Source organism: Bison bison, unplaced genomic scaffold, assembly GCF_000754665.1.
Source record: "Bison bison bison isolate TAMUID 2011002044 unplaced genomic scaffold, Bison_UMD1.0 scf7180017864519, whole genome shotgun sequence".
In the NCBI taxonomy this organism is placed as follows: Eukaryota; Metazoa; Chordata; class Mammalia; order Artiodactyla; family Bovidae; genus Bison; species Bison bison.
The window spans coordinates 7579710-7585248 of NW_011495072.1; positions in this window are offsets into that span (position 1 = coordinate 7579710).

Here is a 5539-nt window from a genome sequence, read left to right on the forward strand (position 1 = left end):
AGGCAGGGAGAGAAAGAGAAGCTGGAAGAGTAAGAAGGAAGGTGATAAAGACAGGAACATCTACAGCACAGGAGTTCAGGACAAGATTTCAAACTGGAACCAGCAACTCACTTTCTGTGTATCTAGGGAGTGGGCAGGCAGGGATTTGAAGAGTGGCTTTACAAGCCTCACACTTTTTATAGGGAACATGATCATTTTCATCAGCAAGTTGTACCATCCCATGTCCTAAAAGCCTGTGCTCTGGGCACTTTATCGTTGGCTTGTTTGTTATTAATATTTATGCGGCTGTGTCGAGTCTCAGTTGCTGTACGTGGGATCTTCCATCTTCCTTGTGGCATATGGGATCTTTAGTTGCAGCATGTGAACTCTTAGTTGTGGTGGGTGGGATGTAGTTCTCTGTCTAGAAAACTGGACTTGAGTCGCCTGCACTGGGAACACGGGGTCTTAGCCACTGGACCACCAGAGAAGTCCCTACTTGATTGTTTTAGGAACATTATTTCAGTTAATCTTCACAAGAGCCATATGAGATGGGAATTCCTTGCATTCATTTTTCCCCTGGAGGAGGAAATGGCAACCCACTCCAGTATTCTTACCTGGAAAATTCCATGGACAGAGGAGCCTGGCGGGCTGCAGTCCGTGGAGGTGCAAAAAGTCGGACACGATTGAGTGACTGAGCACACACCTCAGGTAGGGGGAGAACAGTTTTCATTGCCTCCCTTAATCTCTCTTTGCTCCAAGCTCCTGCAGGCATCTTACCTAAAAGAAGGCTAGCTGCAGAAATGGTGAGACGTCATTATTCTCTAATGGAAACTACAGTTTGACATAGAAGATAAGGATAGCCCTGAGCTTTAGCCTGTGGAGCTGAAGCCTAACCAAGCAAGCCTAGGGGATAAATCGCCAGGACCTGGAGCTAGAAGCTTATTTGGATGCAACTGCAAGGGTTCCTTCAGGACAAGCTAAATCCGGCTCACTGCCCTCTCCAGGCAGAGGTTTGAGGGAGTTGCTAACAGCATGAAGTTTTCCTCAACATTTTAAGATCTAAAAAAAAAAAAATGTTTTGCTGTCCACAAGGCTAACAGGATAATCTGCACTGGTAGCTGTGTCCTTCCTGTTTGTCCTTCTGAAGCAGTTCCAGCTGACCAGCCACTGGGAACCTGCTGCTTAAGCAGCTGGTAATGGACTGCAAAAACAACATGAGGAGGGCCTGGCAGGCAGGGGTCAGTGCCCTCCCGGGACTGAGGGCCTTGTCTTGCTGATAGGAGCCAAGGAATAGAGACACAGGAGCACAGCTGATGTGTGCACGTCTAGCTAATCTTCTGCTCTGGGCTTTTTTTTTTTTTTTTGCAAAAAATAAATGCTTACAAGGCAAGTTCAAATCATATGGGAGAATATAAAGTATAAACTGAAGTATAAATTGAAACTCCTCTTCCCAGATCTCCCACTCACGACTGCTATTTGCTGTCTATCTTTTCATATCTTTTTCAGCCAAATCTTGGCATAACTATGAGCTTACACTTTAAATTTTTTATTATCTAATATAAAATGGGAGGGATATGCTGACTTTCAACTTGATAACAAGCTTTCCAAAATTCAATACCAATTTACCCTCCTACCAAGAGTGTATAAATGAGTACATTTCCTCCCATCCTAGCCAACAGTGACTTATTTTGTAGTGAAAAAAAGTGCTAGTATGTAAACAGTAAAAATATCTCTCCTGGGACTTCCCTGGAGGTCCAGAGGTTAAGACTTCAAGCTTCCACTGCAGAGAACTTGGGTTCCATCCCTGGTCAGGGAACTAAGATCCCACATGCTGCATGGTGCAGCCAAAAGTAAAAACAAAACCAAAAAAACCTCTCCCACTTTTTTCCTTTCCTTCTGTCCTTTCATCTGTGCTGTGCTATAGTAAGTCTCTTCAGTCGTGTCCGACTCTTTGCGACCCACAGACCCACTAGGCTCCTCTGTCTAGGAGTGAGTTGCCATGCCCTCCTCCAGGGGATCTTCCCAACCCAGGGATTGACCCGAGCCAGCCTCTCTTATGTCTCCTGCATTAGCAGACAGGTTCTTTACCACTAGCACCATCTGGGAAACCTGTCCTTTCACCTACTTTCCATTAAATTCACAACCTCTGACCCATGCACATTACAGAATTTCAAAGGTTTGTCAGCCAATGAAAAAACAAAGGGAGGGGGATTTTATGGCTCATCAACTGGCATACACAGAGATGCAATCCTCTGTAAAAGGTTATGTCAACCCATCACCTATACTAGAGTTCAAATGTACAGCTTTTTGACCGACCAAAAAAAAAAAAGTATGTTCAAGACTTCTTGCTACGTTTGGGATCTCATTCAATCATCAGATAATCATGCAGTTTAAAAAAGCAAGTGTTATCTCCCTATTTTAGAGCTGATAAAAAGGAGACTAACAAATTCGGGCGATGTGCCTAAGGTCACAGTGCTGGTCAAAAGTGGAACTCTAAATCAGTATTCTCCCTCTTACGCCACATCCACGATTTTTATATTTGTGTAAATAAAATATAAGTGTGTGTGTGTATGAACAATATGTGCACAATGTGTAATTTGTGAACACATATTTAGATCACACCCTGTTTTATACCAACAGACATATACTAGGTATAATCTCTATGTGTATAATACTGATACAACGTTTATAAAATGTAATAGATTTTATATATATTGTGTTCAGGAGACACTAAGAGGTGGTTTAAAAATAAAACCCCACCTAAATGTCGCCTGGCAAGCCCTGACAAATTCCTGACAAAAATATGTCAGGGACTACAACATGACAAAATAACACTGCTGTGTGTTACATGTGTCAGTTGTTACGAGAATAAAGCCTAAGAGCTCTCATTACAACAAAAATGTTTTTCCTATTTCTTTAATTTCGTACCTATATGAGATAAAGAATGTTCATTAAACTTCTTGTGATAATCACTTCATGATATATATAAATCAAATCCTTATGCTATAACCTTAAACTTATACAGGGCTATATGTCAATTATATCTCAATAAAACTGGGAGAAAAAAAAGTATGTCAGAGACTAAAAAGAGTTGGGAAAGGAACTCTAAATAAGATCGCTTACAGTCACAGTTCTGGAACAAACGATGTGTAACAGGGGTTAAGTGAATGGAATTTTGGAATCAGATCATCTGGATTCAAGTCCTAACTTAACCACATGCTAGATGCATGACCTTGGACTCCAAGTTCAGTTCTCTGGGCCTCAGGTTCTTCATCTGTGATAAAGAGATAAAAGTCTCTATCTCAGAGGATTGCTATTGAGAGGATGAAATCAGATAATACTATGAAATATCTTATAAGTCTTATAAGGAACATACAAGTCTCAGTAAGAGTAGTTATTATTAATTCTTATATGTTTGCCTATATTCTTCTTATTATATTCAACATAGTTCAGCTGCACAAAGAACTAAGCCTATGACGGAAGAAGTGGCAATAACGAAGATTAGCATAATGATGCTCCATTGCTGCCCTGGCTGCTCACTAGAATCATCATCTGGTAAGCTGAAAATAAACTACTGATGTCTAGGCCAATGAAATCAGAAACTCTGAAGGTGTTAAGAATCACACCTTAAACAGAGGCTGCCATGAGTGTGACGGTTTGGAGGCTACTAAAATCCATGAATGAGGTTATATGAAAATCAAGGATTTAGGGACGTCCCAGAAGGCGATGGTACCCCCACTCCAGTACTCTTGCCTGGAAAATCCCATGGACGGAGGAGCCTGGTAGGCTGCAGTCTGTGGGGTCGAGAAGAGTCGGACACGACTGAGCAACTTCACTTTCACTTTTCACTTTCATGCACTGGAGAAGGAAATGGCAACCCACTACAGTGTTCTTGCCTGGAGAATCCCAGGGACCGAGGAGCCTGGTGGGCTGCTGTCTATGGGGTCACACAGAGTCGGACACGACTGAAGCGACTTAGCAGCAGCAGCAGCAGCTGGAGGTCCAGTGGTTAAGAATCCACCTTCCAGTGCAGGGGATGTCGGTTCAATCCTTGGTCAGGGGACTGAGATCCCACATGCTGCATGGTATACCCCAAAATTTTAAAAATAAAAAATAATAATTAAAACAAGTTGCCTCTGAACTTTCTAACACCATGAACTGATAAATTCTTCTGTTGCTGTCGTTCACTGGCTCAGTCGTGTCCGAATTTTGCGACACCATGGACTGTGGCGCACCAGGCTTCCCTGTCCTTCACCATCTCCCAGAGCTTGCTCAAACTCATGTCCTTTGAGTTGGTGATGCCATCCAACCATCTCATCCTCTGTTGTTCCCTTCTCCTCCTGCCTTCAATCTTTCCCAGCATCAGGGTCTTTTCTTGATAAATTCCTTATTCAAGCCTATTTTTTCTGTTTGAAAGCATTCCAGAAAAGTATTTCTTATATAGGTAGCAATAACAATGGACAAGGAATGTCTAGTGTTTCTTCCTATTTCACAAGAAAATAACAAGTATTTTGCTAGAGCCTCTTCCTTCTCTTTCTAGAACGCATAGCCCAAGGTAGGCTTCTCTAAGCAAAAGCAAATAAACAATAAACAAACAGAGCAAAAACTCTTCTTTCAAAGTCATAACCAATTTGAACTCAGGTCTCTTGAACCCATGGCAAAAGTCTTAGGTTCTCCTTGTTAAGCTGTTGAGGGGCAGTTACACCAGCATCACCACCACAGTTCGGACCCCAGTACACTGCTCATACACTTTCCATGGCTCCTGAACACCCGTTAAGGACCCTTAACAAGCCGCCTCGCCTCTATCCTCATCTCCCTCTGCACTACCCTATTCTCTCGTCAGACTATTTGCTATTCTCCAAATCCAATATGGGGTTTCCCAGGTGGTGCAGTGGTAAAGAATCTGCTTGCTGATGCAGGAAGTACAAGAGACATGGGTTCAGTCCTTGGATGGGGAAGATCCCCTGGAGTAGGAAATGGCAACCCACTCCAGTATTCTTGCCTGGAAAATTCCATGGACAGCGAAGCCTGGTGGGCTACAGTCCATGGGGTGCAAAGAGTCAGACACGATGAGCACACATGCAAACCCAATGTGCTTTCATGTTCCATTCGCCAGTACCTTATACACAAGCAGTTCCCCTTGCCTGCCATATTTTTCTCCCTCCTCTACATGGCAAATCCACCTTCAAGGTGCAAGTCAAGGGCCACTGCCCCCATTTTTCAGAGGCAGGGCAGGGAGGCTTTCCTTGGTCTTTTTGCGGCACTCCATTGTACACACCTTCATCATAGTGCTTCTCACATGCTACGGTCCAGTGTTTCTGTGCCAGTCTTCCCCACGAGGCCGTGGCACCTCAAGAGCAGGGCTTCTGTCTTTTTCATCTCAATATCCCTAAAGAGGCAGTATAAACTGGTGGTTCAGTAAACTGGTTTTAGAGGGACATTGCCTACTTTAAAATCCCAGCTCCTCCTCTTATTAGCTATATTACCTTGGATAAGAGAGTCTCTGCCTCAATTTCTTCATTGTAAAATGGGGATTTAAAAATAATATCCATATCATAGA